This window comes from Spermophilus citellus, assembly GCF_964194105.1.
Source record: "Spermophilus citellus genome assembly, chromosome: 14".
Taxonomy (NCBI): domain Eukaryota; kingdom Metazoa; phylum Chordata; class Mammalia; order Rodentia; family Sciuridae; genus Spermophilus; species Spermophilus citellus.
Window position 1 is genome coordinate 25,343,638 of NC_138194.1, and position 22,888 is coordinate 25,366,525.

At 34.9% G+C, this 22,888-nt stretch overlaps 1 protein-coding gene and 1 pseudogene across 2 annotated transcripts in view; both read right to left on the reverse strand.

Moving 5' to 3' along the window:
* The window catches only part of PXDNL (peroxidasin like), a 489,071-nt gene that overhangs the window by 212,098 nt on the left and 254,085 nt on the right, over positions 1-22,888 (reverse strand). The gene's annotated exons all lie outside the window — the stretch shown is intronic.
* Positions 18,312-18,552, reverse strand: LOC308633172 (annotated as a pseudogene). The gene has a single exon. The product of its transcript is annotated as an uncharacterized misc_RNA (transcript).

Genomic DNA, 22,888 nt, shown 5'->3' on the forward strand with positions numbered 1-22,888 from the left:
CTGGGTCATCTGTACACCATGTGCCCATCCGGGTTTGAGGCAATCAGAATTTCTGAGTCTTTCCTCCAAGTGCTTTTAGAATGTGCCTTTGTGTACTGCCTTTGCCTGCTGTTTGGTGAAAAGCCCTTTCCACATCCTACCCACAAATCCAATGCTCTTGGGTGGGTGATTCTACTCTAGCACACTGTAGTCCTGATTGACTTAGATGCAATAGAAATTACCATTCTGGCTGAAAATGAAGGAAGTGGAGTGCTTTAAAAAAAAATGTTTGGTAAAGCTTTGGAAATTCCAAACTGATGTCTCTTCCCAGAGGTTAGAATGCCAAGAAGTTTATCAGAGTAGTAGTGACTAATGTGGATTTATGTGTAACTGGAGAATTTTTCCCATGGTATTATTTGATACTATGAAAGATCAAAGATTCTTAGCTCTGCCAAACTTAATCAAGTTTCTTCTCCTATGCCAATGTGTACACTTCCTTATAGAATTCATTTTTAAAAAATAACTCTGCAAAGGTAGTTTAGCACGAATTTTCCACCCTCACCATCTGACCACCTCAATATTTGATCATAATTCTTCAGTGCCCCATGACTGACATCTGATCACTCTAGCCTGCCTTCAGCAGGAATCCTGCTAGGTTGGTTGGTTCAGACAGACAGAAATACTCCCAAAATTCTGTCTCCTCTCAGCAATTTTCCACCCACTGATATTCTTCTCCTTGGCTTACAAATCTCCTGGTATATATGGAATGAAGCCTTTTCTACCCTCAGGTCTCTCTTTCCCTATGGCAATAGTCTCAAATAAAATATGCCTTCACAACATTAACTTCTATCTAGCTCTGATTTTTTTTTTTTTTTGACAAATCCAGCTAAGACCCAAAGTCACAAAAATGATAATAGAATTTTCTAGAACAATGCTATTTCTAGCAGATTGTAAATTGCATTGAAATGCAAATGAAAATCACAATGTGATATCACCTCACCCACCAGGATGGTTACATTTTTTAAGAAAAGCAAAACAAGAAAGGAAGGCTGCATCCTTCCTTGCTCCATAGCTTGGGATCCAAGCAGCAGGAATATTGCTTCTTAGCGAGGTGGGAGAAAGGGATTTCACTAAAATTTACTACTGGACAGTCAGAGTATCTTACTGACTCAGAAATTTGGGTACATTGAACAAAGAAGAAAGAGTACATTGAAGCCAAGCCGGTTGTAGCAGCAATAGCAGTAGCAGCCCTGGTTCACCACAGTGAGAGGGGATAACACACCGAGAAGCACTATGGGCAGATTTGGTACAGAAAAACATGCAATCAGAAAAAAAAAAAAGGCTGAACTTAGTTGATCCAGATGTTGCCCTATGAATTGGTGTTTAAAAACACTCTGCATTTCTCAACAGGCAGTGAAGAACTGAGGTGGGCCGTCTGGGGGAGACCACGCTGCAGCTGCAGCTGTGGGAGAGAGAAGAGAAGAGAAAACACTACCATAGAGTCCCAGCAAGTGTCTACCATGCAGCCCTGTAGAATGTGACACAGAAAAAAGAAAGGGAAATCCAAGTTGCTTTTCTTTTGAGTATGACATCTCACATGACCAGTTGAAGAGGGTCAGGAATCTGAAGAGGTAGTTGTGAATACAGTCAGGGGCTAAACCTGGGAAGGCTATGCTCATGGGCAGTGAGATGGAAGATTGGCTCTCCTGCCCCCTCCCCTGTGAGTAGAATTCTTGGAAGGCTCTCCGGACAGATATTGGCAACTGCCAGGCCCAAGGGGTGCCCTAAGGTGCACTGATCTAATTTCTCCAGAGCAGACCCCACCCAATAAAGCCCCTGAGGCCTGATTAGATAAGTCCCATCCACCAGAATTCTGCAGCAGACCCACCCTTGGGAGTGCATTGATCTGATGTGTGCAGACAAACTCCAACTGACAGTCCTTCCCATTCCATCCTACCTGATACTGGTGAGAAGGGAAGAAGAAAGCTATTTCAATCAGTTCAGTCTTAGGTCATTCCGACTGGCAGCTCAGTGAGCAACACAAACAGAGGAAGGGGTTAACAACTCCCAGCCCTTGCTCACTCTCTCCCCCTCTCTCTCTCCCAGTACATAGCCCAATGTTTAGTCAGCTATTTCGCTGCTGTGACTAAAGGACCCAACCAACACAATTGTATGGGGAAGAAAAGTTTATTTAAGGACTCAAAGTTTCAGATGTCTTAGTCCATAGAAGGTTGGCTTCATTCCATGGGGATCCAGGTGAGGCAGGACATCATGGGGGGTGAGTGTGGGGGAGAGGGAAGCAGCTCACATCAGGATGATGAGAGGGGGAGGGAGAGGAGAGGGGAGGGAAGGGGGAAGAGAGGGGAGGGGAGGGGGAGAGAGAGACTCCACTTGCCAGATACAAATATATACCCCATAGCCAGGCCCCCAATGAACTGCTTCCTCTAGCCGCTTCCTATCTGCCTCTAGTTACCACTCAGTTAATCCCATCAGAAATTAATCCACTGATTAGGTTAAGGCTATGATGCAATCATTTCTCCTCCAAACCTTCTTGCATTGTCTCACACGTGAGCTTTTGGAGGACACCTCACATCCAAATTATAAGACTCAAGAAAGAATGGAAAAGATAGTTGCACATAGGCATTAAAATCCATTCTCATTTACTATTTTGACCACCTTAGTGGAGATGATTTCTTCATTTTTCACTAAGAATCTCTTCCTCCTTTTCTCCTCCTCCTGTTTTGGTTGAAATGTCCTTTCCACATCCTACCCACAAATCCAATGCTCTTGGGTGGGTGATTCTACTCTAGCACTCCTCCTCCTCCTTCTTCTTGTTCCTTGCTGTGGTGATTGGTGCATGAACATATATAAATATGCATATTTTTTCCTCAATTTTAGGATTTTTAATGTAGCTATTTTTCCATCTTCTTCTTTTGATGGTTGGGATTTTGGTTTATTTCAGTTTTGTTGTTTTGTTTTACTTTGTTTCTCTTATTTCTCTTTTTGTTCTTTCTTCTCACACTAATAGCCAAATTCTCTTGTTCTCCTTCTCTCTCCCTTTACTGTTTTTCCTATTTTTTCATACAACCTTCACCTGCTACATCTCTTCTGCATTCTCTCTGTTCACTTTTTGAAATGGTAAACTCTCTTCTACCATCCTATCATATTTTCTTTTCTCTTAATTAACTGTGTTTTTACCAACTTTTAGAACTAATTGGTTTATCTAATTCCTGTCTCCACCATTAATTCAGTTGCATTTACTACTGCTGTGGATAATATAGTTGACACCTGTTGTTTGCTTTAATGCCAGATCTAGCTTATGGTTATTGTTTTTTGCTGTTGGCAATTTCTGTTTTCTATGGTAATTAACATTGCAGATTCCATAGTACAAACCAGGTATTTATTTTAATGCTATATATTGTTTGCATCAGTTGTTGCTATTATTTATTTCCCCCTTTCTGTGAGTTTTGGGACTTACTGGGACACTTCCAGTTCAGAGGGTAGAAACTCTGCTGCTGAACTAAACTTAAAGGACAGAGCACCTTGCTCCACACATAAATTAACAACACTCAATCTTCAACTGTACTTTAATACAAAGAATAAAAAGACAAAATTCCAAACTAACTACCAGGCCCTAAGCAGAAACAGAGGGGTAAGTTCTTAGGTCCATTCATGGACATCAGATACTATAGAAAAACAGAGAGAATTAACTAAAGGCTGTGAATATCAAACCTATCAGGGGTCTCAATCTAGATCACAATAGGACATTTTGGCAAGTAAAAGTTGGGTCTAAAAAGACCCACATGTAAGAGTGGAAGAAAAATCCCTCTCAACAGATGAATGAAACACAGAAATATAAGAAAAATGAAAAAACAAGGGAACATAACACCTCCTAATGTCCATAATTCACCAGCAGCTAATGCTAAAATTATTTAAATAGATGAAATACCAATAAATAGTTCAAAAAGAATAGTTTTAAAAAATGACCAAAATAACACAGAAAAACTACTAAATGAATTAAGGAAGGCAGTACAGAATGAGATGAACATACAGATACAGGAAGCATTCAGAGCCCCCAAATAGATAAATCAAAAAGAACCTCTCCATGAATAATTAAAATGCCTAACATATACAACAAGGATAGAATCTTAAAAGCCTCAAGAGAAAATAATCAGGTCACATTTCAAGGCAAATCAACCAAACTCTGTAAGGCAGGAGGACTTGGAATGATATGTTCCAACTCCTGAAGGAAAATAACTATTCACCAAGATTGTTATCTCCAGAAAAGCTATCCATCAAAATCAAAGAAAAAATAAAAACTTCCCAAATAAGCAGAAACTAAGAATTCACACCTTCTAAGCCTGGCACAACAAAATTTACCTAAAGAAATATTTCACACAGAAGAAATAAAAACCAAGCCCCAGAGCTCACAAATGAGTGACTGGCTAAGCAAATGAGAAACAGGACCAAACTAAACATGATAAATAAATCAAAATGGCAGTAATTACTAAACATTTCTCTATAATAACATTAAATGTAAATGGACTTAATTCTTCAATTAAAAGATATAGGCTAGCAGGATAGATTAAAAAACAAGACCTAACTGTGTTGTTTGCAAGAGACACACTTTACATGCAAAGACAGCCACCATGGTTTAAAAGTAAAAGGATGAAAATTGAAATACCATTTGAATGGTACATAGCTATGAGTTCCTACATAAGAAAATCAGGAAGATCCCAAATAAACAACCTAATGATGTATGTCAAATTCCTTGAAAAAGAAAAACAAAGCACTACTAAAACCAGTAGAAGGAAATAAATAAGTAAAATCAGTTGAAATCAATGAAATTGAGAATTTAAAAATATAAAGGATCAGTGAAACAGATAGTTGATTCTTTGAAAAGATAAACAGTATTGACAAACTCTTAGGCTGACCAGAAGAAAAAGAGAAAATCAAAATTAATAAAATTAGAAATGAAAAAGGATAAATCACTAGAGACATTACAGAAATCCAGTGGACCATTAAGGACTATTTTGAAAATTGATATTCCAATAAATTGAAAAATTTAGAAGAAATTGATACATTTGTAGACACATATAATCTGCCAAGATTGAATCAAGAGGATTTGAAAACTTAAACAGACTAGTACATTTTTTTAAAATGATGGAAGCAGTAATAAAAAATCTTTCAATAAAGAAAAGCCCAGGAATAAGTGGATTCTCAGCTGAATTCTAGCAGATCTTTAAAGGAGAACTAATGCCAATACACCTCAAATTATTCCATGAAATAGAAAGGGATGGAACACTTCCAAATTTGTTCTATGAAGTCAGTATCACACTTATATCAAAACTAGACAAGGGTACATCAAGGAAAGAAAATTCCAGAACAATATCCTTGATGAACCTAGGTGCAAAAATCCTCAATAAAATATTAGCAAATTATATTCAACAACATATTAAGAAGATTGTACATCATGACCAAGGTTTTTATCCCACAGATGCAGGGATGGTTTAACATACACAAATTAGAAAAGTAATTATCACATAAATAGAATTAAGAATATAAATCATGTAGTCACCCCAATAGATGCAGAGAAGGCCTTTGACAAAATACAGCACCCATTCATAATAAAAATACTGAAGAAACTATGGATAGAAGGAACCTACCTCAACATTATAAAAGCTATATCTGAAAAATGCAAAGCCAACCTCATTGTAAATGGGGAAACACTGAAAACATTTCTTTTCAAGTCGAGAATAGGATAAGGATATCCACTCTCACACTTCTATTTAATTATTTAATATAGTGCTAAAAATTCTAGAGCAACTAGGCAAGAAAAGTAAATAAAGAGACGAAAATGAGAAAGGAAGAAGACAAATTATCATTATCTTCAGATGATATGAGGCTATACTTAGAAGATCAGAAAAACTCCATCAAAAGCCTTGAAGAGCAAATAAATTTAACAAAGTAGCAGGTTACAAAATCAACATAACAAAAATCAATACCTTTCCTATATAACAACAACGAATCTGCTGAGAAAGAGATCAGGAAAACTATCCTATTCACAATAGCCTTAAAAAAACACTTATTAATAAATCTAACCATGGAGGTGAAAGACTTCTACAATGAAAACTATAGAGCATTGGAGAAAGAAAGACCTCAGAAGATGGCAAAACCTCCCATGTGCATAGGAAGAACTAATATTGTTAAAATGGTCTTACTACCAAAAGCAATATACAGGTCCAATGCAATCCTCCATCAAAATGTCAATAATATTCTTCATGGATTTAGTAAAAACAGTTTTATAATTCATTTGGAAGAATACAAGAAGACAATTCTCAAAATAAAAAATAAAAATGACCAACAAATATATGAAAAAACTTCAACATCATTAACAATTAGGAAAGGGCAAATCAAAACCACACTAATATTTTACTTCATGCCAGTCAAAATGACAGTCATCAAGAATGCAAACAGTGATAAATGTTGGAGATGATGTGGAGAGAAAGGGACACTTTTACACTGTTAGTGGGATGGTAAATTTGTATAACCACTATGGAAATCAGCATGAAGTTTCCTCAAAAGACTAGGCATGGAACCACCATGTGGCCTAGCTACACCACTCCTCAGTATTTATCCTAAAGACTTAAAAGTCATCATACTAGGTGATGCATGCATACCCATGTTTATGGAAGCACAACTCACAATAACCAAACTATGGCACCAGCCTAAGTGTCTATCAAAGGATAAATGGATAAAGAAAATGTGGTATATATACACAATGGAGCTTTATTCAGCCATAAAGAAGAATGAAATCGTGTTATTTCAGGAAAATGGATGGAACCTGAGACTATTATGTTAAATGAAATGAACCAAACTCAGAAGGTCAAGGGTCATATATTTTATTTCATATGTGGAATCTAGAGAGAAAAAAGAAAAAGAAAGTTGGAAGGGCAGAGATATCATGAAAATTAAATAGAGATCACTAGAAGAAACAGACCTAGGATGGGAGAAAGGGTGGAAATAGGAAAGTGTTAGGAGTGATATTGGTCAAATGATAATGTACATTTTGTGCATGTATGAATATGTAACAACAAATTCAATCATTATGAACAACTAGAATGCACCAATATAAAAATGTGGGAATAGACAAAAAAAAAAAAATCAAAATACCAAGTGTTGGCAAGTACATAGAGAAATAAGAATCCTTTAGGTTAGGAATGTAAAGTAATGAAGCCTCTATAGAGTCTGGATGTTTTTTAACAATATAAAATAGAATCCAAATGATACAATTTTTGCACTTCTGATTATAAATCCAAAAAACTTGAAAGCAGGATCACAAAGGGATATTTACACACCCCTGTTCACACCAACAAAAATCACATAGCTAAGAAATAGAAGCAACCCAAGTATCCATTCATGGACGGATGCATGAGGAAAAAAAGTGGGATATACACATGCAACAGAAAATTATCCAGCCATAAAAAAGGAAGAAAACTCTAATACATGCTGTAATATGGATGAATTTCAAAGATATCATAGTTAGTGAAATGAGCCAGTCAGAAGAAAACAAACACTGTATGATGTCACTTATTTGAGGTGTCTAGAGTAGTTAAACTCATGGTGACAGAAAGTAGAATGGTGATTGCCAAGGAATAAAGGAAAAGGAAACTAGAGAGTTATTCCTCAATAAATAAAGTTTCAGTTTTGTAAGACAAAAAAGTTCTTCAGACTGCACTACAAGGTAAACATACTAAATACAATGGAATTGTACGTTTAGAAATGGTAAGATACTATATTAATGCTTGTGATTTTCACCACAACTGTAATTTTTAAATAAATTTAAAGTATAGAGAATTTAATCAAAATTATATAAAACATATGGGTTTAAATAAAGATAAAAATATATACAGAGGTGACAAGTATAAAGTTTAGCATAATTTCACTATCCTTTTTGTGCTTTTCCAAATTTTCAAAATTTTTGAAAATAATTTATGCATTAATCTATTACTTATATACTTGTACAATGAATACAAATTTATTTATAAAATGTGTAAATTTGAAAAATAAATTCATCTATATTCTATTTACCTTGGAAACTAATGTTACTTTTAAAAATTTCTGTTTTATATTCATTTTCATTAAAATGTATGAAATATTTCGCCATTTGATTTTGACCATAACTAAAATATGCTAACCAATTTATTTTTTTAATTCCATGTATGATTCTTTCCCTAAGCCCAGACAATTAAACATGTAATATTTTAGCTACAACAATAGTTAGACACAGAAAATAGCCACAGAAAACAAACATCAAAATTGGGGGTATTCAGCCTCAAAAAGTAATAATCTTGGTTAGACATTGAAAATTTTGAGAAATGCTTGGTAAATTAACTTTTTCTCTTCATTCTTCCAATGGATATTAAAAAAAAACTAATGGGCTATTGGACTGTTATGGTTTAGATATGAAGTGTCCCCCAAACACTCCTGTGCTAATACAGGGTATTAGAGGCTCAATGATTGGATTATGAGAGTTGTAATCCAGCCTAGTTTAAATGGACTGATTGGGTGATTACTGTAGGCAAGTGGGACCTGTCTGAAAGTCTGTCCCTGGAGGCATGTCCTGGAAAGGTTAATCTGCCCTGCAGTGCCTTCTCTCTCTGCTTTCTGATCCCACAGGAGCTGAGCCTCCACTGGGCCCTTCCCCGTAAAGAGCTGCCTCTCCTTGGGCCCAAAGCAATGAAGTCAGCCATCTATGAACTGAGACCTCTGAAACCATGAGTTCCAAATAAACTTTCCCTTCTCTGAGTTGCTCTTAGAAAAGAAGGTGTTTTTATCACAGTGATACAAAAGCTGGCTAATACATGGGCCAAGGACTATTATATAGAAAAGAGCAATGAAAAGAAAAACCTAAACTTTTCCAATCAGCCACAGAATTAGTCCCAAGGAAAGAATGATAAAAAGTCAGAATAGAGGATGGATCTGAGAGCAGAGAATATCTCTGCCCCTGTTTTCTGAAGGTTGCTCTGGAAGATGTCACATGCTACAGATTGGTTCCCAATCTACCATGGGGAAATAGAGCTGCCTATAGCTACAAGAAGCACCAAGGCAACAGTTGCCTGAATACGTCCCTAAGTTCTTCAGTGTGACTGGAAAGAGACAAATGTCTTTCCAGTGCCTGGTAGTGGATGTATATGACACCAAGAGTCATGGGACCTGGAAGTGAATTGAAGTTGTAATAAAGATATGTCATAGTAGAGGGTTATTTGGCACTTAGAACACTGTGGCCAGAAAGAAACTGCTCTGATCTCACAAAAGGCCAGCACCTTTACATGAGCACACTTAAGGACTATGTAGAATCGTGTTCCACCTCACAGAATGAGAAAATCTAATGTCTCCATTGCAGCAACTGAGATGTCTCATGAAGCATCATGGAACCTGGGCGGCCATCTTAGCTCAGACTGCTATAATAAAATATTACAGACTGTATTATTTAAATAATAAATTTATTTTTCTCAGACTTCAGAGGCTGGGAAGCCATGATCAATTCTGGCAGGGTTCAGTCTCTGTGGAGGGCTCTTTTCCTGCCTTCCAGAGGGCCACCTTTTTGCTGTGTCTTCACATGGCAGAGAGAAAGCAAGCTCTGGTGTCAGTTTTTAAGAGGGTACTACCTGCAGCGTGGCACTCACCCTCATGAGCTTATGTAAATCTAATCACTTCTCAAAGATCCCATTTCTAAATACCATCACGTTGTGGGTAGAGCTTCAAAATATTAACTTGGGGATGGGGGTGAGTGGGCATCAACAATCAGTCTCTAACAGCAGCCTAGATTGAATAGAGGAAAAGAAGATTCTGTATTGACTATTCTAAATGATAAATTTACCCAAACTGGACTTGAAACAATAATTTTCTATCATCATGTGAAATGAAGTTCAAAATAGGAAATGGGTTATAAGAAAATAAAATTATATTTTACACTACTTAATATGTAAACTGACGTAGTCACACCTATCAGACATTTCATTTTATATTCTTGTGTTTACTGTGTATTCATGTTTGCATGGGAAAATATGCACAGTAAGCAGCAGAAATTTGTACATCTTATTCAGTCTTAGATGGGGTCATGTTCACTTTAATGATATTTTAAAATGCATTGAAGAATAACTTAACTTTATACCTCAAAAGCCCATGCAGAACAAAAAATAATAACAAAATGTGAAAATGAATCATATATATTTATAGATAAAATGATAATATGTGTGAAAATGAAAAAACACAAAAGAACTTGAAAATGTGAAATATATGCTGTTGTTAATTCAGAGTAGGGAAGTCATGAAAGAATGATGTCTAAGTACATAAAATTTTTTAAAAATCTCATATCTATTCCCTAGAAGATCTTAGTTGATAACTTCCCAGTGTAATAAGAATACCCACTATTCAGATTTTATTTCAAGCTAATATTTTTCATTAAAAGAAATTAAGATCTTTGAAGAAATATCTGCTTCCAAGTCCAAAGTAGAAAAAATTATTATATTGTTTGACAAAATGCACTCAAAGTCTAATGGGGTCACGTCAAAAAGACAAAGCCTGAAGGGTCTTCTACTGGCTAAGTTGGGGCTACTGGAGAATCAGAATGAATGATGAGGTATCTGATTATAATGCGTAGAATTTTTCATGTTCTATGAGTCCATAGAGATAAAAGAGAAAGAGAAACATATGGCAGGGAATTTTTAAAAATTCTTCTTTTCAGTAGACTGACAGCTAATAAATGTAGAAAGTGATAAAATTAGAAAAATCATAATTTTGCAACATAATATAAAAGCAATATTTTTAATGGATGTTAAAACCATTGGTGAAATTCTGTACATATGGAAGCAATTAACTTTAGTGTATTTTTAATATACACTAATATACAATGTATACTAATACACAATTAGCTTTAGTGTATTAACCTAGGATCTTGGCAGATCTTGCTGTAATTACTTATTTTAATTTGTTCTAATTAGTTATACATGACAGTAGAATGCATTTTGACAGACTGTACAGAAATGGAGCACAACTTCTCATTCCTCTGGCTGAACATGGTGCAGAGTAACACCAGTAGTGTAATCATACATGTATACACGGTAATAATGTCCATCTCATTCCACTATCCTTCCCATCCCCACACCCCATCCCCTCCCCTCATTCCCATCTGCACAACCCCAAATTCCATCATTTTTCCCTACTCCCCACCCACATTATGGATTAGCATCTGCTTATCAGAGAAAACATTCAACTTGGTTTTAGGGTTTGGCTTATTTCACTTAGCATGATATTCTCCAACTCCATCCATTTACCAGCAAATGCCATAATTTCATTCTTCTTTAAGTCTGAGCAAAATTCCATTGTGTATCTGTACCACATTTTCTTTAACCATTCATCTGTTGAGGGGCACCTAGGTTGGTTCCATAGTTTAGCTATTGTGAATTGAGCTGCTATAAACATTGATGTGGCTATGTCCCTGTAGTATGCTAATTTTAGGTCTTTGGGTATAAACCTAGGAGAGGGATGACTGGGTCAAATGTTGGTTCCATCCAAGTTTTCTGAGGAATCTCCAGACTTCTTTCCTTGGTAGTTGCACCAATTTTGAGTCCCACCAGTAATGTATGAGTGTATCTTTCCCCCCACATCCTGGCCAACACTTTTGTTACTTGTATTCTTGATAATTATCATTCTGACTGTAGTGAGATGAAATCTTAGAGTAGTTTTGATTTGCATTTCTCTAATCACTAGAGATGATGAGCATTTTTTCATGTTTATTGAATGATTATATTTCTTCTTCAGTGAAGTATCTGTTCATTTCCTTAGTCCATTTATTGATTAGATTATTTGGTTTTTTAGTCTTAAGTTTTTTGAGTTCTTTATATGTCCTGGAGATTAGTGCTCTATATGAGGTACATGTGGTAAAGATTTTCTCCTGTTTTGTAGACTTTCTCTTCACATTATTATTTCCTTCACTGAGAAGAAGCTTTTTAATTTGATTCCATCCATTTATTGATTCTTAATTTTATTTATTGTGCTTTAGGAGTCTAGTTAAGGAAGTCAGTCCCTATGCCAACATGGTGGAGATTTGATCCTACTTTTTCTTCTATTAGGCAGAGGGTCTCTGTTTTAATGCCTAAGTTTCTACTCCACATTGAGTTGTGGTTTTTTTGTGTGTGTGTGCAGAATGAGAGATAGAGGTTTAATTTCATTTTGCTACATATGATTTACAGTTTTCTCACCACCATTTGTTGAAAAGGCTATCTTTCTCCAATGTATGTCTATGGTGCCTTTGTCAAGTATAGGATAACTGTGTTTATGTGAGTTTGTTTCTCTTCTGTACCATTAGTCTGCATGTCTATTTTGGTGCCAATATCAAGCTATTTGTAATTACTTATTAGTTCTAGCAGGTTGGTTTTTTTTTTTTTTTTGGACCATTTTCTGGTCTTCTCTGTATAACTGATCACATCATCTGCAAAGACAGCTTCATTTCATCTATTGCCCCCTTATTTGATTAGCTAGGGCCTCTGGTATGATAGTGAATGTTGATGGAGAAAGAGGGCTTTCTTTCCTTATTCCTCACCCTAGTGGAAAAGAAACTAATTTCCCACCATTAAATATAATGTCGATCATAGAGGTTTGTTGATAGATGTTTTTTATGTAATTAAGAATGTTCTCTCTCTTCCTAGTTTGCTCAGAGTTTTCTGTCATAAACAGATGTTAGTTTTTGTCAAGTCTTTTATATGCACCTCCTGATATAATCTTAAGACGTTTCTACTCTTGGGTGTTGATGTTATGGGTTACATTGATACCTTTTTTTGTTTGTTGATTGGTTGGTTGACTCATTGGGGTTTTTATTTTGCAGTAATGAAGGTTGAAGCCAATGGCATTCTATCACTGAGGCATATCGCCAACCCTTTATATTTTGTATTTTGAGACAGAGTCTTGCTAAATTTCCCAGATTGACCTTGAACTTGCAGTATTCCTGCCTCAGACTCCCGAGTAGCTGGGATTACAGGTGGATATCACTATGCCTGGCTATGTTGATTTTCAAATGCTGAACTACCCTGACATACCTGGTGAAAAAAATTACTTGGTTGGAGTTTATAATTCTTTTTGTATGTTGTTGGGTTGGATTAGCGAATATTTTATTGAGGATTCTTGTACTCATGTTCATAAGAAATATTGTTCTCTGTTATTGTTTCTTGCAATATCTTTGGTCTTGGTATTAGGATGATGCTGACCTCAGAGAATTAGTTGTAAAGTATTTTCCTTCTTCTATTTTTCTGAAAGAAATTGTAGAGAATTGGTAACACTTTTTTTTTTTAACTATCCAGTGCAGTTTGCCAGTGGAATCATCTGGGTCTGCTTTGGGAAGGTTATTATTTATTGATTCAATTTGTTTAATAGACATGGTCCTAATCAGACTGTCACTTCTTGTGCAACTTCGTAGATTATGCCTTTTAAGAAATCAGTCCATTTTGTCTAGATGATCAAATTTATGGACATAGCTGTTAATAATATTATTTTATTATCTTTTTAATGACTGTAGTTGAGTAGAGATGACCCCATTTCATTTGTGATATTAGTAATTTGTATGTTCTCTCTCTTTTTCTTCATTAGCCTGGCTGGAATTTTATCATCTTTATTCATCTTTTCTAAGAATCAGTTTTTGGTTTTGTAAAACTCCCTATTTTCTGTTCTAACTTCATTGAATTTGCTGGGGTTTTTTTTAGTTATTTACTTTTTTCTTATTACACATATACAGCACAATTTTTCATATCCGTGTTTGTATGTAAAGTATGTTGACACCAATTCGTGTCTTCATACATGTACTCTGGATAATGATGTCCATCCCATTCCACCTTCTGCTTGCCTTAGTTGTGTTCTTCCTGCTCTTATCTTCCTAGGTGAAAGCCTAGATCATTGATTTTATACCCTCTTCCTTTGTGATATATGTCATTCAACACTGGAAACCTATTTCTAAATGATGCTTTCACTGCATCCTGAAATTTTTGACAAGTTTTGTTTTTACTTTCACTCAGTTCAAAATATTTTTTCTAATTTCTCCTGAGGCTGCTTCTCTGATCTGTGTTACTTATAAATATGTTGCTTAATCTACAAATATTCTAGGCTCTTTCATCTATCTTTCCATTATTATGTCTGTTTTAATTCCACTATGGTTTAAGAACCTGCTCCGTGTGCCTTTGATTCTTTCACACTTGTTGAGGAAGGGGATTTATCAGGTCTGTCTTTCAAGAGTTTGTCTTTGTTTTTGGCTTTCTGCAATTTGAAATATGATATGCCTGGATGTAATTTTTTGCAATATATGTGGGTTGGTGCTCTCTGAGCTTTTTGGCTCTCTATTTTCTGTTTATATTATTTTTGAAAACAATTAGCTACTATAACTTCAAATGTTTATTCTATTCCTTTCTCATTTTCTTTTCCTTTTAGTCTTTACATTGCCTGTACATTACACCATTTGTTATTATCCTGGATTTCTTGAATTTTCTCTTTCCACTTTTTCTAAAACTTTTTTTCTCTTTGCATTTCAGTTCAGGAGGTTTCCATTGTCATATCATCAACATCATGCATTCTTTCTTTGTCCTTTCTAGTTAGTGGTAAGCCCATCAAAGACATTCTTCATTTCTGTTACAGTGATTTTTCTTTTTGTGTTTGTTTGTTTGTTTGTTTTATATCTAGCATTTGCTTTTTTTTCTTTTTCAATACTGGGGATCAAAACTAGTGCCTCACACATACTAAGCAAGTGCTTTGCTCCCAGACTCCAGTATTTACTTTTGGTTCTTTCTTACAATTCCAATTTCTCTGCTTACATTATTCACCTGTTTTGCATATTGTCCACTTTTTTCATTGAATCTCTTTTCATTAATCCCTTCATTAATCATAGTTATATTAAATATCTGGGCCCTAATTGCAAAATCTCTGCCAAATCTGGGTCAGGTTATGATGCCAGCCTTATATTGCTGAACTGGTTTTTGTTTCGTTTTGCTTTGCTTGCTTCTTCACTGTATTACAATTTTTCAATGAAAAGTAGACATAGCATGTTATATAACAGAATTGGAGATAAATATTTTTTTCACTATTGATGGATCACTTGTCTTTCAGTCATCTGCAACTTATTTCACATGCCTCAGTAAAAATGTGTCATGCATAAATATACAAAGCAAATATAGACATTTCCAATTAATATGATTCTTAGAGTTTCACTTTAGATGATAGTTATGCAGATGTTTACTTTTTTCTGTGTGCTTAAAATTTTTTTAAATTAAAATTTGTGGAAAAAATAAAACAGATTAGAATTATAATAACTAAAATAATATATATTTTTTCTTCTTTCAAAGATTTTATGTTGCATTACAGGGATATATACAATCATGCTTTTCAGCAAATATGACAATTGTATGTGTCTTTATAAAGACAATCTATGAAAACAAACTTTTTCTTTACTTAAAAGCAATGTAATTTAATATTGATTTTTATTATCCTTTCAGAAAGGATTAGAGATTTCTTCCAAGATGTGAAAATATTATCTAAAGCTAACATTTACTCTAAGCATTTGGGACTACTGAATTATATTATGAGATTGATTTTATTATTATATTTATTAACCACAATCTTTTCAAGCCATTAAATATTTTAAACATGTTAAACAGAAGATGATCTTATTTATTTATTTATTATTTTGCATTTCATTAGTTATTTAGATGTTTAAGCACTCACATTACATTTTCACAAACTGCTAAACACTCACAAATTATTTCCCCCACAGGACTGTAACAACAGATTCCCAAGAAGTATAAATACATGGTTGAACTGACATTAATACACATCACCAATTATCAATTACATAACAAAAAAACAAAATTGTCAAGTATCCCAATAACAAGGCACATAAAATATTTGATGTCTGCTCAATTCATTAGTAGAAAAAAAATTTTTTTGCAAGAAATTGGCAAGAGAAGGGAAAAAAATCACACTTCAAACAAAAAATGAGTTGATAAAAAAAAACTTCTGATAACTATGGGTAAAAAAAATTACAAGAGGGCTGGGGATGTGGCTCAAGTGGTAGCGTGCTCGCCTGGCATGCGTGCGACCCGGGTTCGATCCTCAGCACCACATACAAACAAAGATGTTGTGTCCGCCGATAACTAAAAAATAAATATTAAAATTCTCTCTCTCTCTCTCTTTAAAAAAAATCATCCTCAGTAACCCTGTCTTTAAAAAAAAATTACAAGAATTTGAGACATTTTATGATTAAGAATTTTTTTTAGTTACAATAACAAAAAGTATCTCCACCTTTTAAAAAATAGTTGCTAGACTAAAAGTCCCATTCGACATGTTCAGCACGAGACAAAGGCAATATTTTACTAAAAGTGTTTAAAGCCCCCTCTGATTCTTTTTTAGGCCCTCCCTATTAAGTGGTACCTCAAAGTACAAACAGTAAAGACATGTGCTTCTGTGACAACTTAAATTTTCCCATATTGGCATAAAATAAGATTTACAGAAAGACATTGGAATCACCCTAAGACTTCACGAATTTTTTTAAGTGTTAAAAAAAAAACTTAATGCATATTAGTATGAAAGTGGTAAATGTAAACAAAGAGTGAGCAGGCAAATAACTATACTGGCCCTACAGTGTTTGGAATGAATGAAGGAGTAAAGGTCTAGAGTATTCTTAGTTCTTAGAATTTGGGGTTCTTTTATGATACTAAATATATACAAGTTTTGTGATGGGTATTTTGGCACCTTATGTCTCAATTTTTTATATGTTAATAAGATTCTAGTATGGAAATAGATTTAAATACATTAACTCAACATCACATTATTTCAGGAAAGGTCAATTGGTACAAATGAGAAGCACATTTTAAATGCAAACATCAATAATATTTTGCTAAGTGACCGAACATGTTTATCACAACCCAAACATAGAGGTTGAAATTCTGTCAAGCTTGTGACCTGGTAAAACTGCTTTCCAGGACTCATGGGGGAGCTTCATCAACTTATTCACCACACAGACATGTTGGCTAATAATGCATGACAAATTAGGTCCTGCCTCAAGTTTCAAATTTCAAGGCAACAACATCAGGTGCCTTGGTTTTATTGAATGCAGCGGTTCTTTCTAGGATAATTAGAGTCTTTGAAGCACAGCCACATTTTTAGGCCACGACATCTCCAAATCTGATTGGATAGTGGTGTACCATCATCAAAAGGCCAATCGAGAACATGGATGCCTTCTTTCTCCACAACATTAGCATCATAAATTCTATCACATACTTTCTTGTGGTAATGCCATACTTCTTTTTTTCCCCATACTTAAGTTCCTCTATGAATGTGTTTAAGATTACAATGGTTGGCACTATGGAAAACAGTCTGGAGATTCCTCAGAAAACTTAGAATGGAACCACCATTTGACCCAGTCATTCCACTCCTAGGTTTATACCCCAAATCAGCATACTACAGTGACTCGGTCACATAAATGTTTACAACAGCTCAATTCACAATAGCTAAATTATGGAACCAACCTAGGTGCCCTTCAACAGATGAATGGATAAAGAAACTGTGGTATATATACACAATAGAATATTATTCAGCATCAAAGAAAAATGAAACTATGGCATTTGCAACTGGAGAATATTATGCCAAGCAAAATAAGCCAGTCCCAAAGAACCAAAGGTCAAATGTTTTCTCTGATATCTGGTTGCTAATTCACAATAAGCAGGGAGGAAAGAATAGAGGTATTTTGGACTAGACAGAGGGGAGTTAAGGGAGGGGAGGGGGCATTAGGGTAGAAATTATAGTAGGATGAATTGGACACTATTACCCTATGTGCATAAATGATTATATGACCTGTGTAATTCTATATCATGTACAATGAGAAATGAGAAGTTATACTCCATTTATGTATGATGTGTCAAAATGCATTCTACTGTTCTGTACAACTAGTAGAACAAATTTAAAAATGTGTTTTTTAAAAGATTACCTTGGTTGGATTGTGTATAATAAGTAGTTTCACTTTCTTGTATGTGGCTTCCACAGGAGCAGGGCAGTTCATTCAAGCCATGCTAATTTAGTTTAAAAAACACTCAATAGGGTTATGAAGAATTTTAAAAATTAACACAGAAATGATACAAAGTACATGAAGTCTACTTCAATATATTCCACTTGATATTCTCAGTGCTTTGAGTATGAAGTGAGGAGTAAAAGGAAATGAAATGAACCTCCTAATAAGAAGCAGCAGTTCTTCAATCCAGTAATACTGAAAAAAAAACAGAGAAGTGCACTGAAGTTTACCCCATCCAGGGGAGAATGTTTGTAGAATGCTCTGTGGGTTTCAATCCAGCCTCAGGGTCCAGATTAGTCGTTCCTGTGGGAACTTCTTGGTGGAGCAGTAATGGCTTGTCCTCACAGAGGTCATGCTGTGCCTGACAGTAGACTCCACTGCCCTTCAGAATCTCCATAAATGTGTGGCCATGAAGACCACAGATCTGAGGAATATGTCTGCTCATCTGAAGACTGTGACCTAATCATACAGCGGGTCCCAAGGCAGCAGGCAGCAGCCAAGCAGGCCCAGTGGGAGCACCAGATTACATGCAGTGAGAGGCCCAGAGTGCATTGCTGAGCCAGCCAGCAGCCACACGTGCCAAGGTCAAAGATGACCTTATTCAGTGAAAAAGTATTAGTCTAAGATCTAATTAGTATTCCAGAAAAGCTCACGGCTAATTAAATTCTGTAAAGCCATGTTTCTTTTCAATAAAACGTCATGTGGCCACAAAATCCCTCCAAAATTCCTGACTTGAGAAAATTTCACACAAAGAAAAAAAAGGAGTTACCATGTTTGTCCAGAAAGTCGTCCATTCAACTGTTCTACAGAAAAGCAGCATAGTTTTGTTTGTTTGTCTTTGCATTTTCTTTTACTGCCCAGCATCAGCTACCTCCTTCAATCAGCAGCCCTGCAAAGCCTCAGGGCACCTTTGGTGGCATAACCTCCCATTTCTTAATGACTTGTTTACAGCCATCCTGGAGGTAGCCTGGAGGTTTCAGTCTTCTTCTCACAGGGATTGGCTCTGGGAAGGATAGGAGGCCGTGAAACATAGGGGACATTTGCTTGATTTCTCATATATTAAAAATGCTTCATTTGTCTTCTTCCTTCCTTCTCAGAAGGAACCTATCCTCTTCCACAGATGGGCAGTGTGAACAATCTGGCAAAAAAGTTTTTCTAACTTGAGAAAGAAACATGAAACTGCCAGAGTCCACCAGGTAGATGAAGGGAACCTGTCGGAAGGCCAAAATGAGGGATGCAGATGAACTGGGCTCTTACTGAAATTTATTGAGCCATTGGGTCCATCTTGCTCATAGACCAGCATTCTATGATATTGATGCCGACCCAGTACTTTGTGTGTTTTGATTGGTTATAACAATGAGAACCTAAACTGACATTGTATTTTGTAAAATGAAAAGGAAAAAAATCTCCAATTTTTCTTCAGTTGTTGCCTCTTCATCCTCCTCATCTCTGAATTCTTCCCAATAAAGATTTCAGCAACCTAAAAACTCACCAAATCTGAACCATTTTTATGTTTAAAAGTTGCCACCTGAAGAAATTATCTACCATTCCTTTCCCTACCATTAATATATATTTATACAAAAAATAACATTATATTTTACTTATTGGGTAATTCTAATAATCAAGCTAGAATTCATGAGGCTTAGAGAAGTAGATATAAAATTCAAAACAACTGCAAATGAGCAACATGAAATTTTTACTCAAAATCCAATAAATTGGAAATCATTATGCCAATTATAACTAAAACAAATTATACAAATGCAATACTTCTTAAATGGGAAAACTTATATTCATGTCACTTCTATTTTCATATTTTGAGGGAAAACTAAAGTTTCTCTTATGGCCTAAACCTATGTCCTACATTATTTCAAGAAATAATAATTCAATACTTTTCAAAGGTCCAAACGATAATAAAGAATGATTAAAAATTACATCATCCCAGGACCGTCCCCGCCAACCCGCAGAGAAATGCAAATCAAAACTACTCTAAATTTCATCTCACATCAGTCAGAATGGCAGTTATCAAGAATACAGACAACAATAAATGTTGGCGATGATGTGGAGGAAAAGGCACACTCACACATTGCTGGTGGGACTGCAAATTGTTGCAACCAATCTGGAAAGCAGTATGGAGATTCCTCATAAAACTAGGACAGGAAGCACCATTTGACTCAGTTATCCCACTCCTAAGTCTATACCCAAAGGACTTAAAATCAGCATACTATAGTAATGCAGCCACATCAATGTTCATAGCAGCTCAATTCACGATAGCTAAACTATGGAAGCAACCTACATGCCCTTCAACAGATGAATGGATAAAGAAACTGTGGTATATGTACACAATAGAATATTACTCAGCATTAAAAGAGAATAAAATCATGGCATTTGCAGGTAAATGGATGGAGTTAGAGAAGATCATGCTAAGTGAAGTAAAGCCAATCCCAAAAAATCAAAGGCCGAATGTTCTTTCTGATAAGTGGATGCTGATCCCTAACAGAGAGGGGGAAGGAACGGGAAAAATGAAGAAATTTTTGGCAAAGCGGAGGGAGGGGAGGGAGGGCTCATGGGGGCAGGGAAGATGGCGGAATGAGATGGGCATCATGACCCTAAGTACACGTATGACTGCACAAATGGTGTGACACTACATTGTGTACAACCATAGAAATGTAAAGTTATGCTGCAATTGTGTACAATGAATCAAAATGCATTCTGCTGTCAGATCTACCTAATTAAAATAAATTAATTAATGAAAAAATCAAATCGTCCTTTATCTCACTCCTTTTTTTCCTGAAAAAATTAAAACCCAGATAACTTAATTAAAGTACAATTCTATTTATTAAAATGGATTAAATATTCTAGAAATATTTTCACTTGAGATTAGAATGTGGTCTCCCAATTATAAATTTATTTTTGTTCTATAACAGTCAGTACCAAAAAACTTAAAAATAATCACTTTTGATTTAACATTTATTCATTTTGGTTCTGAGGTTTTAGATTACTGCCAGAAAGAAGTTCCAAGAAGATAGTCATTCATCTAAAAAATAAACTCACAGAATCCAAAAATTGTTTTTAGTTAATAGGTATGTATGGAAAATCAACAAATTGATAAAATTTATGTCAGTATGCTTCACTAAATTTTAGACGTTAAACTATGTGCATCTCTGCCAATGTCATTTCCAGAGGTATTGTTTCCAACTGTAAAAATTCAGATTTAAATTAACACCATAGAAGATGGTTTATACATAATCTGCAAGATTTTTTTCTTATGAAAAAGATTCTGGAGTTATAAGAATATATTTTTAGAACATCTTTTCACATGATAATTTAAACTTTAAATATTTCTAGGTTGTCACTGAAAGAGCATTGGTCTCAAAATTGTACGATGGAAGTGTGAATCTGGACTTAGTTATGGAACTCCCAGAAAATTAAGCTTATAAAAATGCATCTCTTTATTTGTGTAATTGGGGTATTAATACATCAAATCATAGGAATGATTATGAAAAATCCATGAGACACCTGTAGAAATGTTTCATAAAACACTATGCAAATAAGTAAGATACAGAACATTAATACCAATGCAATGTTTGGCAAATAAATGATTACCAAGTAATGTTTTAAATAAGTGAATGAATGAGTGAATAAATTAATTAATCAATGAATAAATGATAGCATAACAATGAATTTTGCAATTTTATTTCTATTGTATGCCTAAAAGAATTGAAAACAGGGACTCAGATACTTGCAAACCCATATTCACAATAGCATTTTCATAATAGCCTAATGGTGGAGAAAAATCCAAGTGTCCATACATGGATAAATGATTAAGCAAGCTGTGGTGTATCAGTACAATAAGATTTTATTCAGCTTTGTAAAGGAATAAAATTGTTACATACTACAACAGTGATGAGCCTTAAGGACATTATGTGAATTGAAATAGGCCAGATAAATGGTAAATTATTCCAGTTATTAACATACCTAGAATTGGCAAATTCATGAAGACAGAAAGTAGAGCAGAGGTTACGAGAGTCAGGAGAATGGGAAATATGGAGGTATTATTTAAAGGGTACAGTTTCTGTTTGGGATGATGAAAAAGTTCTGGAAATGGATATTGGTGACCATTACTTTATTTTATAAATGCACTAAATGGCACTGAATAATCCATTTAACAAACGTTAAAATGGCACATATTATGTTACATATAATTTGCCACTTTAAAAAAAAATTCATCAGACACTAGAGTTGTGATTATTAATTATTTCTTCTTGTCAGGAAGTACATATGAGAAAGACATTCAATTTTTTAAATACCTTTCTTTTATTTTTTCATTTTTGTGGTGCTGAGGATAGAACCCAGTGCCTCCCATGTACTAGGCGAGTGCTCTACCACTGAGCCACAACCCAAGACATTCGAAATTTAAAAACTTTTTGTTTCATCAGGAATAACAGAGGTAGAAGGAGTTACACCTTTTCCCAGTGTTTATAGAAAAAAATAATGAATCCAGAATTCTATATAAGTAAGCTAAAATATTCTTCTGAAATGACAGGTTGATCAGGATATTCTCAAAAGAATGAAAATTAGGAGAATTATCAACTTTAGAGCTATATTAAAGAAAGTTTTCTAAACAGAAAGAAAATGATAAAACTAACATGAAACAAAAAGAAAGAATAGTGAAAAAAACCAAAATTACGGATACATTGTACCTTTTCTCTTCAGCTTCCTAAATTATGGTTGATGATTGAAGCAAAAATAATATCATCATCTGCTGTAGTTTTCACACATGTAGAGAAAATATTTAAGACAATT